This window comes from Solanum lycopersicum, chromosome 4, assembly GCF_036512215.1.
Source record: "Solanum lycopersicum chromosome 4, SLM_r2.1".
Lineage (NCBI taxonomy): Eukaryota > Viridiplantae > Streptophyta > Magnoliopsida > Solanales > Solanaceae > Solanum > Solanum lycopersicum.
In genome coordinates, this window is record NC_090803.1 from 25,457,455 (window position 1) to 25,478,405 (window position 20,951).

Genomic DNA, 20,951 nt, shown 5'->3' on the forward strand with positions numbered 1-20,951 from the left:
GATAAATTCTCCTAAGAAGATCAATTGCATATTTTTTTTGCGAGACAAAAATGCCATCTAAAACTTGGTTAATCTCAATACAAAGAAAATAATGAAACAATCCTAATTATGTCATTTCAAAAAGTTTCATTATGAAAGACTTAAATTAAGCAATAAGAGATTTACAAGAGACCATATAAGTCATATCATCTACATAAAGACACGTCACCAATAAATAAACATTACCTCGTTTCTTTACATAAAGAGATGCCTCATTTTTTCTTCTTTTAAATCCATTCTCCTTGAGATAAGAACTGATCTTGCTATACCATGCTCGTGGGGATTGCTTTAGCCCATATAAGGCCCTTTTCAGCCTATACACTTTACTCTCTTGTCCGCTCACAGAAAAACCTTCTGGTTGAGCAGCATAAACTTCTTTCTCCAAGATTTCTTTTAATAAGGAAGACTTGACATCAAACTGGTACACTGGAAAATAGAGTCAAGAAACAAGATCAAAGAGAGTTCTCACCATTTCAAAGCGTGAATGTTTCATAAAAATTAACTCCTTGTTCTAGTGCATATACCTTTAAAACAAGTCAAGCTTTGTGCTTCTCAATAGATACATCTGCATTGTAATTTTTGGCAATAAACTAACTTTAGACCAATAACATTCTTACCATCCGGTAAGTTAACCAATTTCCATGTTTAATTCTTTTCGACAATGTTCATTTCTTCAATCATTGCTTGCCGCCACTCTTCTTTTTCAATTAGTTCTCCAAAATAGATATGATCTAAAATAAGAAGAGATAATTGACAAGAAGTATATATGTTATTAGAGTATCTCAGATTTGGTTTTCTTTCCCTTTTTGATCATCTTAGTGGACTTCGCTCTACCGAAAACTCTCCAATAATTTCAGATATTATTGGAGCCAAGTTTTTCTTTATCGGTGACTTTGGTGCATTATCAAGAATTAGAGAATTTGTTGGTGATGGAATATTTCTTCCATTACAAGCCCAACTTCCTATTTCATTGAACTTAACATCCCCGCTTATGATAACTTTGCCACTCATTGGGTTATACAATTTATATGCTTTGGATTGAGGACTATAACCTACAAAAATGCATTTTCTGATTTCACGTCATGTTCGCGACGAGATGGAAAAGTATCCAGAGCATATGCTAAACAACCAAAAAAATTAGATGGCTTACCTTGGCTTTCTACCCTTCAGGCTTCATATGGGGTTCGATTCATAACTGCCCTTATTAGTGAGATATTGAGAGCATACACTATTGTTGGTACTGGTTCTACCCGAAACATCATTGGAAGTTCTACTTCTTTCATCATGCTACGAGTCATTGACACTGTAATTTGTTTTTTTGCTCAGTCATTCCATTTTTCTTTGACGTATGTGGTTCTAACAACTACCTGTGATTACCATTTTCCTCACAAATATCATCAAATTATTTATAAGTGAATTCACCACCTCTATCGGAACAGAGTGGTCTAAAAGAACATCCATTTTGCTTTTCTACTAATGTCTCAAAAACTTCAGATTTGAACTTCAAGAAAAAAGCCCAACTCATTTGCTATAATCATCTGTAAATGGCAAAAAATATTGACTACCACCTAAGGATTCGATACTCATAAGACCACAAACATAACTGTGCACCAACTCAAGACAACTTGAAGCCCTCAATGCCTTATTTACATGAAATGAGACTCTACTTTTCTTCCCGTAGACACACCTTCACAGAATTATGGATCATCAATTTTAGGCAGCTCAATGACCATATTCTTTTAACCCAAAAACTTCAACCGTTTAACATTCAGATGTTCATACCTTTGATGCGACAAACTAGTATTACTAGTTTTTCCAATTAAATAACAATTTTTCACACTAGACACTTCTAATAAGAACATATGATTTTGTGTCACCGAAATCTTGAAAATGCTCTGTGTAGATTTCTTATCATAAACAGTGTAACAATAATCGTCAAACAAAATAGAGTAATCACCAGCTATTAATTGCCCAACACTTAAAAAGTTATGAGCTAAATGAGGAACATATTTTTCGGTATGTAGCATGAATTAATGAGTAATAGAGGGAATATGAAAAGAGAGAAACTTGAAGAGTTTGGATTTTAAAAAGTTTTCTTATGATTTAAAGAAATGGAACTTGTCCCTTATCGTTGGTAGAAAGAAAAATAGGAGTGTTTAAACATAGAAACACTCTTATTAACTGTTAAAGGGTTGGAAAGAGGGACCCCCTCGCCCAATCTTCGTTTTCTCTTGCTCGACTTCGGCTTTGCCATTGGAAATCGATCGAGATATTATTTTTTGGATAAAGTTTGTTTTAATTATTTAGTTATTTATTTATTTTTTTAAAATGGAGAAAATGTTCACAATTAGTTAGTTGATATTGGAAACATTTTAAATTATTTTTGTTGAGATTAACCGAAATATTTAAACGTTTTTGTTGATTAACCTGACTCTACTCGGATCCGCGCAACCCATTTTATTTAAAATATTTTTTGTTTTTACTTAAATTTCCCATCATTTGCAAATGACTATTTTGAAAGGTTTTAACTTTCAGGAACATCCAGGAGTGTTTGAAAGGTTGCAAACTTTCATTAGTGGTCGTGTGGATTCTTAAAGGGTTGCAATGTTTCGGAACCTGTTCATCTTTCCTATACATACAATTCATTATTTCAAAATTGTTTCTTAGGATTTTTTTCTGATTTCTTCTTCTGCTGCTCCTGCACAAAGTTTATTCGTGTACTTTACCATTGTTGAATGGTTTGCTGACACCAGAGTTTTGAGAATCAATATGCTTGTAATTGACATCATTCTATCTTTGGAGGACATTTTCAAAATCAAACCTGAGATACTAGAGGAGAATAATTTCCTTAAGAGGAAACTCTGCATTCAATATTCTTGATATTTTTTGTATTTTAATTTTCCAGATTCTTGTTCGTTTACAGATTTTAGAATTTTCGTTAATAATTTGTGTTCATCTCTCTTCTAATTCATTAAACTTTAGAATCTTCGTGTTTCTGGAATGTTTTATTGGAATTGATAATTTTGATTTTCAAACACAAATTGGCAACACATTGCACATTATGTAGGAGCTTTACATTACCCTGGGTGGTTTTTATGGTAATCTTATCTCTCCCTTCAACCTTCATTGGCGTGTTGTCGCCAAGTTGAATCTCACTTTTCTAGGATTTGTCAAGGTCTTTAAATAGTTACTTTTTTCCAGACGTATGGTTTGAGCACCCACTGTCCATGAACCACACTCCATTAAGTCCATCATCAATAGAAGATCGACTCATGAATATATTACTCCCCCTTTAAATGTTCTCTATGAAATTTGCTTGGTTTTGGTCATCCCTTTGCTTGGTCCAACAATCCACTTCGATGTGGCCCAACTTCTTGCAATGGTTGTACCGAGTGTCATTTTTATTTTGATGTTGTTCACCAAAATGTCCTCTTATTCTACTGTTTCCATGACCTTGACGTTGATAACTACCTCTTCCTCTGCCATGGCGACCACCTCAATTTATTTTCCTTTGTAAAAGGGCTTCCCATTCGCCTCATCCTTTTCCTTTACCCTTCCATAGGAGCTAAAGATTCGAACATCATGGAATAAAAATTAAATCATTAATTCATCAAAATTATAAGTATGTAGGTCCTTAGATTTTTCTATTTAAGAAATAACATGATATAAGCCTTTAGTTAAACTTCTCAACACCATACTCACAACTGTTTCATTATTAACATTTTCATCATATGTTGTCATGTGATTAATAATTGCAGACACTCTAGACATAAATTCTCGCACAAATTCTTTTTCTTTCATGGCCAAAGTTTCAAACTCACGACGAAGTGTTTGTAATTTTACAGTAATTACCTTTTTATCACCCAAATTTCTTGTTTTAGAGTATCTCATTCTTGTTTGAAATTTTTCATTGTTGCAATTCTGCGGAAACTTTCATCATCCAATACCAATTGTATGAGAAAAAATGCCTTTGCATCTTTCTTGCGAGTCTCCCGTAGTTGATTGTCAGGATGAGTCAGTGTCGTATTTGGCTCCAATTCCCATAGCTCGTGGGACTTGAACATTGTCTTCATTTTGAGACTCTATAGATGATATTTTCCCCTTTTGGATATTGGATCAGGGGCTGAGAGGAAGAGTTGGAACTGTTGCTTGCTATAGACAACTCTCACTCTATCGCCCAATTATTTTGATCTCGCTTGCATTAAGAGAGAAAGAGTTGTTCTCTCTTGGGGATTTAAAATGACACAGAGAAAGAGAAAAGAGAACTTCTAAAGTCTTTTTCATTGCAGCAAAAAAGGTACAGTAGTGGCCTATTAAATAGGCCTACAACTAATCAAAATTATCAAAAAATAAGAAACTAAAAGATAGTGGCTACACATTCCCACTAACTCCACCCTATAAACATGAAAATAACAAATAACTTAATGCTAAATAACTGAACAACATTACATTATTTTACATGCTAAAAACTAGGAAACAAATTGACTATTGTTGAAGAACTAATAAACAATTACTCCAATGTAGCTTGCAACTGGATTACCAATATTTATAATTTTAAATATAGGATATCACCAAGTTCAATTCAATGCCATTTTTCATAACATTCAAGATCTCCAACAAAGTGGAATATATATTAATTCGCTTTTTAAAATTTTCTTCAATAATAATGAACTATATCTTTACAGATGCAACATTGTGCAAGAACATTGATGAGGATAATAGAAGCAAACTTCATATGTGAAGCTCCAGTTGACATGCATTTATATCATGCTTTAAATAAGCTAATGATTTTATTCTATATTCTTATCCCTTATCACATGGGTTCTTTCCCTTAAAAAAAATATCTTCACCTTGTCAATTGTGATATTGGTAGAGTAAGCTACCTTTTCAATCAGAATAATTATAAATTTGCCTCACACACTTACATATAAGGAGTAAAACAAGAAGTCAAGAGGAAATTAAAGATTATTTGAGATTATATTTTTATAAAATACTTGTCCGAACATTATGTGTGGATTCTCTTCTACTGTATTCTCTTTGTGGGTGATAGAACGAGTATCCTTGCACACTAACAAAAACTAAAAGTAAAGTAAATATTAATTTGGATGGAAGTAGTAAAGAAATTGAAAGGGTGAAACGTTAAATCCAAATTAAAAGGTATATATTAATTGAAGAACAATTATGCCTGCTGAATTTCATAAGGCAGTTGAGGGGTGGTTTGGTGAGTTGGGAGATCATTAAGGCGGATTTTCTATATAGATTCTTCCTTAGAGATATGAGGGAGGAGAAGGTAACTGAGTTCATCAACCTTCGCCAAGGAGGGAAGAGTGTTCATGAGTACTCTTTGGAATATATTAAGTTGTCCAAATATGCTCCTTCTTTAGTCTCTGATCCTAGAGACCAAATGATCCATTTTTTTGACAGGGATGTCGGAGGAGTTACAAGAGGAGTGCCCATCGGCTATGCTACATGACAACATGAACATTTGCCTCTTATGGTATATGCAAGAAGGGTTGAGGAGGCAAGATCTAATAGAAAAAGTAGAGATGCTAAGAGGGATAGTTCATTTAAGGGAGGCTCCTCAAGGAATAGGCTTTAGATACAAGATAATCCTAAATTTCAGAAGTTGGGTTCAAATCATGTCTCTACAAAATTACAAAGAGCTAGTGGTGATAGGGTGTCTAACCCTAAATTTAAGAAGCAAACCGGTTCTATTCACTAAGGGAGAAGCCAACTTATGGAAATTGTGGTGAAAAGCACTATGGTGAGTTCCTTAAGGGGATGGATAATTTCTGTAGTTATGGAAAAGTGGTTACAAAATGAGATATTGTCCAAACTTGAAGAGTCATTACAAGGTTAGTGGCCAAACTCAAGCAAGTGGTTCAAGTGTTGCTCCAAAGAAGAATCGCTTCTATGCTCTCCGCTCTAGCGATGAGCAAGAGACTACCCCTGACATGGTGACTGGTATGTTAAAATTTTTTACTTTTGATGTGTATGCTTTATTTGATCTTGGTGCTACTTTGTCCTTTGTTACACCACTAGTAGCTAAAAAGTTTGATGTTTTACCCAATATTTTGCATGAGCCTTTTCTATTGTCTACTCAGGTGGGAGAGTTAGTTGTTGCTAAAAGAGTCTATTAAAATTGTGCTATTTCATTGCCCAATTGAGTTTCTTATGTCGATATATTAGAACTTAATATGCTTAATTTTTATATTGTATTAGGTATGGATTGGTTGCATGCAGGTTCTGCATCCATTGATTGTAGGACAATAGTGGTGAGGTTTAACTTCCCAAATGAACCCGTTGTTGAGTGGAAGGGGAGAAATTTTATTCCTAGAGGTCACATCATATCTTGTCTAAAAGCATGTAAAATGATATAAAAGGGTTGTCTCTATCACATAGTAAGAGTCTAAGATTTGTATTTCAAAATTCCTCCTATTGAGTCGGTACTCGTAGTAAATGAATTTCTTGAGTTTTTCTTAATGACCTTCCCGGTATTCCTCTCAAACAGGAAATTGATTTTGGTGTAAATTTTCTACCAAAAACAAATCCCATTTCAATCCCTCCATATCGGATGTCTCTGGCCGAATTGAAAGAGTTGATGTCTAAATTCTATGATTTGCTTGACAAGGGCTTTATAAGACCTAGTATATCTCCATGGGGTGCTCTGTCATTATTTGTCAAAAAGAAGGATTGGTCTTTGGGAGTGTGTATTGACTACCGCAAACTCAACAAGGTCACCATTAAGAATAATTACGCTCTCCCTCGGATTGATGAATTATTTGACCAACTCCAAGGGGCGAGTTATTTTTGAAAGATAGACTTGAGGCCGGGGTATAATCAACTCAAGGTGAGAGGGGAGGATATACCAAAGACGGACTTTTGGACTAGGTATGGGCATTATGAGTTCTTGCTCATGACTTTTGTCTCACTAATGCTCTGGTGGCATTTATGGACCTAATGAATAGAGTATTTCAAAATTACCTATATTTTTTTGTTATTATTTCATTGACGATATTTTGTATACTCGAAGAATTAGGATGATCGTATGGGTCATTTAAGGGTAGTGTTGCAAACCCTTAAAGAACATAAATTGTATGCCAAATATAGTAAATGTGGGTTTTGGTTGAGATTAGTTAATTTTCTTTGTCATATTATTTCCACTAAGGGAGTTGAAGTAGACCCAAGGAAAATAAAAGCGGTGAAAAATTTGCCTAGATCATTGACTGATATCAGGAGTTTGTTGGGTTTAGCGGGTTACTATCCGAGGTTCGTGGATGGTTTCACGTCCATTGCGTCTCATTTGAATACTTTCACCCAAACGAGTAAAAAGTTGGAGTGGTCGGAGGCATGTGAGAAGAGATTTAAATTATTGAAAGATAGGCTTACTTCCGCTCCGGTGTTGACCTTACCGGAGGGTACATAGGGTTTTGTGGTGTATTGTGACGGATCTCGAGTGGGTTTGGGGTGTGTTCTTATGCGAAACATGAAGGTGATAGCTTATGATTCTAGGAAACTAAAGGTACATGAGAGGAATTACCCCACCCATGACCTTGAATTAGCGGCTTTGGTGTTTGCTTTTAAAATTTGGAGGCATTATTTGTATGAAGTTCATGTGGATGTTTTTACCGATAATGAGAGTCTCCAATATGTGTTTACCCAAAAATAGTTCAATCTTCGACAAATAAGGTTGCTTGATTTGTTGAAAGACTATGATATGAGTGTCCTTTATCACCCTGGCAAGGCTAATGTAGTCGTGAATTGCTTATGTCAGATGAATGTGGGTAGTGTATCCCATCTTGATGAAGCAAAAAAGGACATAGCAAAGGAAGTGCATAGGTTGGCTAGGTTGGGGGTGATGTATGAGAGTTATCCTGATGGGGGTGCCATAGTTCATCATAACTCCGAGTCATCTTTAGTGGTTGAGGTGAAGTCCAAACAACACTTTGATTTAGCCTTGATGGACCTGAAAGAATCGGTTCTTGGAAAGTTGAATAAGTCATTCTACCTATAGGGGATGGTGTGTTAAAGTACCAAGGGAGATTGTGTGTTCCCTATGTATATAGGTGGAGGGTTCTGATCTTAGAAGAAGCACATGGGTTCCACTACTCAATTCATCAAGGGTCGACAAAAATGTACCATGACCCAAGGGAAATATATTGGTGGGAAGGTCTATGAAGGGACATAGCGGAATTTGTAGCTAAGTGTCCGAATTGCCAACAAGTAAAGGCCGAACACCTAAAGCTAGGTGGTTTAATACAAGAGATCAAACTTCAAACTTGAAAGTGGGAAGACATCAATATGGACTTTGTAGTAGGTTTAACCAAACTCAAAAGTCCTATGATTCCGTATGGGCGGTTGTGGATCGACTGACATAATCCGCTTGCTTTATCCCCATCAACTCTTCATATTCGGCGGAGGATTATGCAAGAATCTTCCTAGATGAGATTGTGTGCCGCCATGGAATTCCATTATCCATCATATCAGATCGGGGCACACAATTCACTTCTAGATTATGGAGGTCGTTCCAAAAAGGGTTAGGTACTATGGTAAATTTGAGCACGACTTTTTATCCCCAAATAGATGGTCAAGCGTAGTGTACGATACAAACCCTTGAACATATGCTTAGAGCATGTATTATTGATTTTAAATGGAGTTCGGATAGACATTTACCTTTAGTGGAGTTTGCCTACAATAACAATTTTGATTCATCTATTTCCATGGCTCCCTATGAAGTCTTGTATGGTAGGAGGTGTAGGTTTCCTATTGGTTGGTTTAAAGTGAGTGAGAAATCAATTCTTGGTCCTGAGTTGATTTAAAAGACTTTAGAAAAGGTTCCTATCATAAGAAACCGGTTAGAAATGGCCTATAGGCAGGAAAGGTCTGATGCCGATAATAGGAGAAGGGATTTGAAGTTTGAAAAAGGTGATAAGGTCTAATTCAAAATTTCACCAATGAAAGGGGTGTTTAGTTTGGAAAGAAAGAAAATTTTAGTCCTCGTGAATTGGCTTTAGTTCATTCGGTTTTCCATGGTTCTATGTTTCTATGTTGAAAAAGTGTATCAGTGACCCCGAGTCCATTCTCCCTATTGAGGCTCTTGGTGTAAAGGATAACCTCTCTTATAAGGAAGTGCCGGTTCAAATTCTTGATAGGAAAGTCAAGAAGTTGAGGATTAAATAGGTGGTATCCATAAAATTATTATGGAAAAATCAATTATATGAGGGTGCTACATGGGAGGTCGAGGCCGATATGAAGTCCCGTTATCTTCATATTTTTGAGAAAATTGTGGTTTCTTGATTTTTGGGTGAAGGGTTACAAAAATGGCATTTTTTAAAATCTGATAGTAATTTTGATAGTGAAGTCACTGTAGTATTGATAATGAATATTGAAATTTTTACTTTTTTCTTGCTTTGATATTTGTTGTGCATTTTGATATGGTGAGTCTTCATTAAATGATAGGTATCATGTTGTTAAGTTGGACTTTGTGCTAATTGACTCATGTGCTGTATGTTTAGCTCTTAAGTGTTGTGAGAAGGAAATGACTCATGATGAAGTGTTTTGAACCTTAGGTGTGATAATATGAGTTTTTATATTTTCTTTGTTGAAGTAACATGACTTATGTTAAATGGATATTGTTGATTGATTGGGCTGCTAGTGTTGGGTCGATTCCTTCCTTCAAAATAGTTTTAGTATCATTTGGGGATGAATGTTCCTACGGGGGAAAATGTAACACCTTAAAAATCCATGAGTCATGGTAAAGCCTAACATCGGTATTATAAACTCTAAACACTGTTTCTAAGTCCATTTTCAATGAATATAGGTCATTTAGAAGGTTTAAAAACCAAAACATCCAAAAACGTCTGGGAAGTTAGTTGAAAGTGACGGTAGTGTGCCTTAGCCTTTTTACTTACTTTTTGGAGTCGAAAATGTACGAAAATGGCTGAAAAGGTAGCTAATGGGTATTTGAGTTGTTTCATGATTGAAACGTCTATATACGACTCCTCAAGGACCAACCAAGGGCCCTTGAGAAGGATCCCTGCATTTTGATGCAGCACTGCCTGGTAGTGCATCGACGGAGCAGATGATGGTCCGTGCTTGGATTGACGAGGCATCGAGTCTACTGTTGTATCACACTTAAAAATATTCTTGAAGGCCCTTGTTTACCTAGCTATTATTAAACGCGATGTAAGGGGTTGACGAGGCGTTAGTGGCTCGACGAGGCGTCGAGGCCACCGTCATCCCACACTTAGAAAAATTGGAGGAATCTCTAGCCTTTAAAGTCTCTAAACGAGATGACAGAGTACAGGACGGAGGGGGGTTGTCCGTGGACTCATCGACGGACCATTGATCGGGGTCTTGTCGGTGAGGGTCAAGTTTCACTGATGAATGTTTAAGTATTTCATTTAATTAATCATGTAGTTTAGGGGTTATATAGGGATTAAATAGAGACTAATAAAGTTAATTAATACCCTCTATAAATACCCTTAACCCTCATTAACCTAAAGACAACTCTCAAAAATAAACTTTCTTCCTTCTCTCTTATTTCTCTCTCTACATGAACTCATCATTGAAGGCTAGTAAGAACTAGGGTTTGGGGTCTAGAAAAATGGTGGATTCTTTATCAAATTACTGAAAAACATTAAGGTATGGGTTCCATTCACCTTTAAGATTCTTTTCTCAAAGGGTTCCTTCAAAATAGATTTCAAAAAGTTGAGTTTTCTTATGGGTTTCATTCATTTACGAAATTGAAGTTATGGATTGAGTTGTTAATCAATTCTTAGGGTTATATTGAGTAGATATAATGAAATTTAACTTGTTTACGGTTATTGTTGATGGTTTGGTCTAAATTGAAGAATATGATCCTCTATCCCTAACCCTAGGTAGAGATCTTGACCTATGTTGTATGGTGGTCATTAAATTGAGTTAGTTGTTGATTAGATTACTATCCTATGGTGCTATTATGGTTAAATTAATATGAAATATATTCCTATCATGCTAGTTCTTGATATGTGATTTAGGTTCTGAATTATAATGTGAACTTTGTCTATGTACCTTGTCTCAAGTTGTGATCTAAAGATGAATTATGTTATAAAGATGCAATTGGCCTTGTTATTTTATAGGTTATCATTGTGTGATTATGTGACTCCCCTAGTTGGGTTGAATTATTGGTTTATGGTAAGACCGTGATGAGAGACTATGAGAAAGACTTTGTAAGTCTTGGAATCTCAATCTTTACTTCGAATTGTGAGTAATTGTTGTTAAGCAATGATATTTCATTGGAGTATGCGTTATACTAGGATTGTAGGGTGGTATGATGTTTAATTGAAATGTCTTGACTATGTTGTGATGTTGATTAAGGTCTATGTGCTATAAAGAAGGTGAAAACTATCAATAAGCCTTAATATGTTATTAAATGCTAGAGTGTCAACCTCATTTCAAAAGGGGACTCTAGGTTAGCACCGAGTGAACTAGATAGATAAGTATCCTTTCCCACATAGGGAATGTAGGAACACTACATCACTCTTGAGATTAGAGACTATAATGCATGGCGCATAAAGAGTGTCCCAACTAAAGTCCTAGTTCTTGAACTGTGTTTCCCCCATAGGAATATTAGCTAGTGGATCCACGTAGTTGCTATATTTTATGTTTTAGTACTATATTGGAAAGTAGTTTACCCTCTTTGGGTGTAGGGTTTTATGACACTGGATTTCACACTAGCTCAACTGGTCTATGTCGGTTAGGGCAAGATGTTCCGATAGAGATAAAACTAATTAAAGGACTTGAACTCAAACTTAGATAATAAAGGGTTCTAGCATAGTCTAGGTGGAGGTATGGGACTCTATATAGACATATTACTAGTTAGTCTTGAGGGGAGTCTTAGGAGGAGGTTCTTATATGTTTTTGTAAGATAATATATGATGTATATATATGATGATCATGTCATAGTGCTGATACTATATGTTGATTAGTTCGTTTATGAATATGCCTTGTACCACAATAATAATATAAAATGAAATGCAAGCCTATGTGCCATGATATGTAAAATTGGACATTGGTCATGTTTTGTTGTTTAAAATACTTGATTGATAAGAACTTGTGAGTAGTTGTCTTGCTTATTATGATATGTTTAACTCTTATCCATTCTTGTGATACTATTCCTTGATGTTAGGGTTGTAGTAAATCATGATTCCAAGTGTGTTGGGATAAGTATTACTTGTTAAGATAGTATGCATGTTTTGTTGGTTAATATGACTTACTTGACTTTGCATTAAGCCCCTAAAAGGGGGTAGATTGTCATGCTTTGATAAAAAGTCCCTTTTATCATGTTTTGCTTGTGTATCTGCATAAGATCTCATACTTAGTATATGTGGAGTACTAACAATGTTTTCTTCTCTTGTCCCAAACATATTAGGTTCCAGTTGTTGAAGAGTTTGGAAGGCGATATTGTTTAATACTTGGATTCTTCCTTTTATCCAAGTGGGGTAGGTCCTCAACTATCGAGGGCAACACTATCTTCTAGATTTGGATCTTATTATGAGCTTATTGACTGTATCATTCCTTTCTTTGTTATTTGGATATTGTACTTTCATATGACATATACATGGTCTGGTTGAATTGATGTGAGAGCTATGCCCATATTTTAATATCCGTTTAGATAGTATGAGAAGAGACATGCATTGAGACTATTTCAATATTTTTATAGATATTTGTGCAATAAAAGTTGAAGCTATGTAACCTTCCTATATGAACGGTTTATGTATACTCGATATGAATATATATTATATATATATGTAGAGGTCTATGTAAACCTCCAAGTAGAGAAAATAAATTTTATAAAATTTTCCACATATTCAACCTATGAATATGATGACATTAAACAAAGAGGCTAGTCTTAATCCTTAAAAACGATAACGACGCGGATTTCGTCTAGGGGGTAACCCGGTTGTGACATCAAGAGGTACATTGGATACAATATCTCTACTCACGAAATATACGAACCCCTTCTTCGAATCCTATCGGTGCTAAGTATAAATCCCCAACAGAGTCTTAAACATTCATTACTGTAGGTTAAGGGATAACCTTTTAACATCACATCTCAACTAGCAAAGGGTACTTATCCCTAGAGGTTACTTTCGAACACAACATCTGAACTCACGAAAGGTATCAACCCTCTAACCTAATCTTACAAAGATCTTGGGAATAGTGAGGTTTCTACTAAATACGTCATCTTAGCTCACGAATAATGTTCACCCCAAAATCCCCCTTTTCATTGCTAGAGTTCTTTAGCAATAGTAGGGAATGGTTTAGACACTTCGCCTTTACTCACGAATGAGTGTCTATCCTGCAATCCCCCATTTATATTGAATTCTACACATGATCATACTACATTCTTCATACTTCACATATCATGCTTTATATATACATATACTTCATTTAGACATATTATCTTAAAGATACACATTAACAACTTCATAAGAGATATCAAACATATACATCATAATTATAACTTTAATTCACATGCTATGCCTTCTATAGACATAATAATAATTACTTTAATTCACATCCTATGCTTGCAAGTCCATAATCACAATACAAATATTCATACATATATTCATATACTTCAAGTAAACACCGCAACCAAAGGTGGACTATGCCACTCAAGCTTACTTCAATATGAACTAAACAATAACAACAAACTTACCCTTCATCTAAGAATTTAGAAAATTTTCCTCAATACTTCACAAAATCCTCATAATAATACATAGTAAGGCAGTAGCTATTTGCAATACAACATAGAGATATACAACTCTAACATTATCTATTCAAATGTAACAAACCCACTTCATAAGCCAAAAGTAGATCATATGCATAAGCAAGGGCTCGTTGGGGTTTTGACATTAAAATCCTCAACTAAAATTGAAAATAATATATTTGAATCATTAAAACGTTTTCATGCAAAGACCCATGCGTAGCATCAAATATGGAAGAATTTGAGTTTGAAACCTTGTGAAATCACTTTGGAATGGATCACTGAATGAAAGAAGGTTGAAGGATGAACCACCATACCTCAATATGAAGAAACCCACGATAATTTGTGAGAAAAATTGAAGGATTTTGTATTCTTCCTTGGAGCTTGAAGTTCATCAATGGAGGTTTTGATTAGAGAGAGAATTCACAAAAAAGGGAGAGCATGTAAAAGATTTTTTTCTAATTGACGGTTGGGTTTTTTGATTAGGGTAAAGGGTGTTTGATGACCTAAAATGAATATATAATACACCCCTAAAATAACCATAACACCCCTGTATAAATTTGACCTTTTTAGACAAGTCAATCATCACTTTAATTTTTGGAATTATTTTCGGGAAACGACTCGGCAACACAGAGCTTTGCCGAAAGATTTTTTAAAATAAATTTTTATATGGTTGATTCCGCATTGTGATTGCGACGCGGAGGTAAAATTATTCCTTCAGAGGAAAAAGTCCTCCACGCAGACATGTTACTTTCATGCACAAACTTTATTGCCTTGGGCAGCTTCTTCGCCAATGGTTGGATCCTCCTCAAGGACCCCTAGGGCAGTCCTTGGGGAGTCGTAACCAGAAATTTTGACTCTAAAAATGTACTTAAAGGTGTTAGGGTCATCCCCACTTCTATTAGATTCCAAACAACGCATAAAAATACATACAGCTTACTAGGACACATTAGCGCATACACTGCTAGTTTTCAAACATCTTGGTCGTCCCTTGACGTTTAACTTCCAAACTTAAGAAACATGCCTCTTAAACTAAAATTGACTATTTTAACACATTATTAACTCATGAAACACAAGCTAAGCGCTAGTTAGATCTATTTCATTATGAAGGTCGCTACATTAATGAAATTATTTCCCTCTAGTATCTGAGGTTTGATTTAGAATATTTCCTCCCAGAATCGAATGATCTCAATCACCACCCTATTGATAGAAAAATCTCTGGTGTTAGCCAACCACTCAACAGTAGTAAATCAAGTAAAGAAATTTTTGTGCAAAAGAAGAAGATGTCAAAGAAATTCTAAAGAACTGAATGTTATTTATAGGCTAGAGGAACTGTCCTAAAAGGTTGCAACCCTTTCAGAATCAACACGACCATTCATGAAAGTTGCAATCTTTCAAAGGGTCTTGGTTGTTTCTGAAAGTTGAAACCTTTCAGAGCAGTCACTTCTAACGGTGGGAAATTAAAAAAAAATAGGAAAGAATTGGAATGAAATGGAATGGACCGGGATCCTAGTCGGGTCAGTCAATTAACAAATTAATTGAAATTTTGGTTAATTAACAAATTAACTAAAAAAAATTCCATTTAATTTAATTTAATTAATTAATTAAATAATTAAAAAAAACTTTGTACTAAAAAATAATTTTCCAATCGATTATTTTACAAAGCCATAGCAAAAGCCTAAGCGAAATCCAAAGCCTAAGCCGAGCTGAGCGTGCGATGAAGATGACGACGCGAGGGGGAAGTCCTCTTTCCACTGATTTTGAAAATTAATAGGAATGCTTCTATATTTAAACTCTCGTATTTTGCTTTCACCACCGATTAGGGACAAATGCCTTTTCACTAAAGCATAAGAGGACTTTTCAAATTCCCAACTCTTCAATTTCCCAACTTTCCAAGTTCCTCTCTTTTCATCTTCCCTCTATTTCCCATTAACTCTTGCTACATACGCAACAATCGACTACATTAATTTGTAATAGTTATAACATAGGAATGCATGTACAAGTGTGTACTTTATAAGCAAGGACCAATTGCAACTGAATAAGTAGGTTTCCGCTTGGACTTTCCATATTGACATGTGTCGGATATACATGGACAATTGGTAGATGTGATATGTTTTCACCCTCAATCTTTGGTGTGAACATAGACAACACTATGTCAGACATGTAATATCTCGTAACTCATAATAGCCAAGAATCATCTAAGAAACTAAAATTTGTCATATTTTAATAGGAAAAATCTAAAAAATTTTGTAAGTGTAAAAATGTCAGTTTTGGTCATTTTCAAAAGGCGATAACTTCTAGCTCAGGATCAATTGGAGTCAATTCATTATTTGGTTTGAAATACCTAAGAGAAATATTTCCAACGTATTTGAGTTTGCATATTTTTGATTCCGTGTAAGGGAGATATGCCTATCAGAAGTTAATCTACTGGATTGAGAAATGTCCAATTCGATTATTTTTAATTGTAAACAATTGTCATTTCACCCAACTATTCCCTAATTCGTTTTAAAGGTTTCTTAGGGGTAAAACTAGGTTTTAAGTAAGTTTTAGAAAAGTATTCACACTTAGGGATTGTGAGAAAATAGTAGATAAGAAGAAAAAGGGAGAAAAGTTCAAGGATTCATGAAGAACGCCAAGATTATCGAGTGGAATTCATTGGGGGTGTACCCTATTAAGGTACATGAGATATTTATTTTTATTTAAAACACGCACACAACAATTGGTATCAATTTAGCGATCTATGAGTGGATGTCATGTCAAAAGTTATGTTCTTGAAGAAAAGTTTTGAATTCTTGTTGATTGAATTGTTGGTTGCCATTCTTGGTTGAATTCTTGTTTCTTCGGGTTATTATTTAGTTGATTATGATAGTTATGGAGTGTACCAGTAGTCTCGGGTTCTTGGTGAAAGAACTAGGAAGGTTTTTAGGGTTAATAGATCAAAAATGAGTTGAATAACTCATCGGCACGGTGTGCTAAAAATTGGTCCAAGTCAACTAAGGCATGGTGCGCCTTGCCACCAATGTGCTTAAACCAAGCCCCAGTCAATTGGGGTTTGTGCCGAGCACGATGATTCTGAATACTTCAAATGATTTCTAAATACCTATAAATCACTAGAGAAATTAAATCATAACTTCGCATCTATAATCTATTCAAGGAAAGTTAAGATCAATGTCAAAGATGTTAAAGAGTCATGTTTAAATATAAGAAGCTAGTCCAAAGCAAACTTCTTAAAGGTATTCAAGGGCTTTAATTCAATGTTTTAATTTTTTTTAAGGCTCAAGTTTTAAGTTAAAGTGAAGAGTTAAAGTTGAAGTCTTTTTCTTCAAATGAAATATAAGGTAACTACGTATTCCCTAAGAGTTGATTTAAGATTCAACTTCAAGGTATGCAATGTAAAGACATAAGTCCATTTCTCAATAGTTATAAGGGAACTAAGTATTCCCTAAAATTTTATAAATGTTTTCACACTTAAATTAAGAGGAAACAAGGTTTCCCAAAAGAGTTTTGAACAACAATAGGGAACATTGATTCCAAGAGGGATTTAGAAGCTAAAGTGTTGAGCAAATTATCTCAACCCAAAGGAAGGAAGTTATTTTAAAAGAATGAATTAAATTATATTTTGGGAGTAGTATTGAGCACCAATCTAGGGATTAGAGTTCATATTAACTCAAGTCTCCATGTGTACCATGTAGCCATTATGGGTATTAATAGGTTGTACTTTTTAGATGATCACATAAGTTATGCTAGTCGATCCACTAAGTTATGGAGTCTTATGTGATGACAAAATATTTGATAGTTCTGGAAGTGTGGGCAAGACGTGTATCACCTCTTAGGCTCATAGTGGTGGTTGTCGGTTAAAGAATCTCCCACAAAACTATACTACTTTCATATATAAGTAAATTTCAGTCTGTTCTTGCATTAATTTTATTTTCCTTATATATATTGAGTTAAGTATTCATGATTTATGCAAAGCCAAGGTAAGTTTGTTCTCATTCCTTTCAAGCTTGAAATTGTTGTTTAGCATTCCAAATTGCATCAATGGTGAGCCCCTTGCATTACAAAGGATGTTTTTATATATTTTTTTTTATTGTTTTTCTTTATTAGAATGTTGTGGGGTCTATCCCAACATTCATCTTAGGATTATAGAGGGTTCATAGAAAGATAGACAGTCAAATTGTCAGTTGATTTTCTTATTTCTATATTTCAGATTTCTTTGTTATCAGACTTAAGTACCAGTTTGTCCAATATTATTATTTCTTTAAGATTATGTCATGAGACTGTTTTATTCGAGTTGATTGTGCTTCAATGAAAATAAATAAGCCCCTAAAATTACCCATATAAGTCTTTCGGTGAGTTAAGCCAGATAAAGTGTTCGCTCAAGATCAGCAATGGTCACTGGTTTCTAGCCACATCCAGAGTGTAGTCTTAGGCGTAAAAAACTTTATATGAGAGAACAGAGTATAAAAGTACTATGGGGTCTATGAAGTTGTGTCTATATAGTATTAGTCAACGGTTTAAAGAGATCCATATATATGATAAGGAGGCCACAATGTTTAGATTTTTCTCACTTCTTTAATCTTCTTTTTTTGTGAGTTAGAGCTTATCTCTTAAAGTTTCCCCTCTAATTCTTGCTTGCACGTGTTTCAGATTATCTTTCCTCCGTGAAGAGCAGTCAGAGGTCATCCATCCATAAGAAAAGTAGAGGAGCCACAAGTATCTAATTTACCCGAATAGTAACCTCAAGGGTAAGTTACCAATGCAGTGTTTCATGACGCTATCCGGATGTTGAGCAAAGAGGTGACTAATCAAGTTAGCCAATAAAGAGGAGCTCGATAAGAAAGGAAAGATACTTCAAGGATTTAGGAATTCGTAAGGATAAATATCCAAAAAATATCTAGTTCAAGCCCTACTGAGGATCAGAAAAATATTGTGAAAAAGCTGAAGAATGTGTATGAGGTGATACATGTGGTTGACAATGAAAGGTTTGAGCTAGCCGCATATTAATTGAAGAATGTGTCTAGGATATGGTAAAACTAGTTGAAAGAGGGCAGAGATGAGGATGCACCACATCCGAGTTGGGATTAATTCAAAAAGGCTCTGTTAGGTCAGATTTTTCCCTGACAACTGAAGGAGGCAAAGGTGTGGGAGTTTCTTACTCTAAAACAAGACTCCTTGAGTGTTCATGAGTATGGGTTGAAATTCAACCAAATGTCTCAATATGTTCATGAGATGGATATGGATATGAGGAGAAAAATGAATTTGTTTGTCGCTACCTTGGGTCGTGAATTTAGTAAGGAGGATAGTGTGGCTATGTTGATCGGGAACATGGACATATCCCGATTGATGGTTTAGGTCCAACAAGTTGAAAAGGAAAAGTTGTGGGACCGAGAGGAGCACAGGAACAATAAATCAAACATTGGGAATGATTCTTCATAACAGAAGAATTGTTTGAAAAGGGCAAAGTTTCAGAAACAAAATGGGCCTTCACCATCGTCTTCTAGCACGTCTGCACCTAGAAATAAAGGTGAGCATCATGGCCAAAATTTTTAGTGTTACAGAGCTAGGCCAGCAAAATCTCAAGGAAGCGTGGAACAGGGAGGTAGTTGGTCTCCTACATGTTCTATGTGTGGTAGAACCCACCCCATAAAATATCATGATGGCCAAACAGGTTGTTTGAAGTATGGCCAAGAGAGTCACTTCATGAGAGAGTTCCCTAAGAACATGAAAGGTAGTGGAAATATGGGTAAAAGACCTCATTGTTCATAAATTTCTTGACCATATAGGGATGCACCTAGAGGATTCACTTTTCGTGTGGGTGGAGGGCAAATCGCCTTTATGCATTCACAGGCCGCCAAGAGCAAGAGAACCCGCCAGATGTTGTCAGGGGTATGATCAAAGTCTTCACCATTGATGTTTATGCTTTACTAGATCCAGGAGCAAGTTTATCTTTTGTAACTCCTTATGTTGCAAATCAGTTTGAAATTTATCCTGAGAAACTTTGTGAGCCATTCTATCGGAGAGTCTATTCTAGCAAAGAGAGTCTATCGTGATTTTCCTATCTCTTCAAACACAAGGACACCATGGCTGACCTTATGGATCTAGAAATGGTAGTTTTTGATGTCATTTTAGGTATGGACTGGCTTAATGCGTGTTATGCATCAATAGACTATAGAACTTGAGTTGTCAAGTTTCAGATTCCTAATGAGCCAATTATAGATTGGAGTAGTAGTTCAGCAGTGACTAAGGGTCATTTTATTTCGTACCTTAAGAACAGAAAGTTAGTTTCAAATGGGTATATTTATGAAATAGTCTGAGTTAATGTCTCTAATGCTGAGATACTCTCTCTCAGTCAGTTCCTTTAATAAAATAGTTTCCAGGAGTTTTTCCTGATGATCTTCTTGAAGTCCCTTATGAGAGCGAAATAGACTTCCTTATAATTATTATTCCAGACTCTAGCTTCATATAGAATGGCACCAACAAAGTTAAAAGAGTTAAAATAACAGCTTAAGTATGCGTGAGATAAAGGTTTTTTTCAATCAAGCGTCGTACCGTGAGGCGCTCTGGTCTTGTTTGTATGGAGGAAAAATTGATTGTTTAGGATGTGTGTACACTACCATCAATTGAATAAGGTTACCACCAAGAATAAGTATACTCTTCCAAGGATAGATGGTCTTTTTGACCTACTTTATACTGCCACCTGTTTCTCCAAAAATTGATCTATGTTCTGGCTACCATCAATTCAGAGTAAGAGAATGTGATATTCAAAAGACAGCCTATAGAACAAGATATGTGCATTATGAGTATTTGATTATGTCTTTTGGGTTGACCAATGCACCAACAAAGTTCATAGACCTTATGAACAAAGTCTTCATTCCTTACTTAGATATGTTTGTTATCATCTTCATTGTTGCCATACAAATCTATTGAAAGGATGAAAGAGATCATGTTAGCCACTTTATAATGGTACTTCAGACTTTGAATGAAAAAGGAGTTGTATACCATGTTATCCAAGTGTGAGCTTTGTCTTAAGTGTATGGAATTCTTGGGCCACTTAATTCACGGTTATGTAATAAGAATCGATATGAAAAGGATTGATGCAATTTAGAGTTGTACAAGGCCCACGTCTCCAATAGATATTAGGGATTTCTTGGGCTTGGCTAGC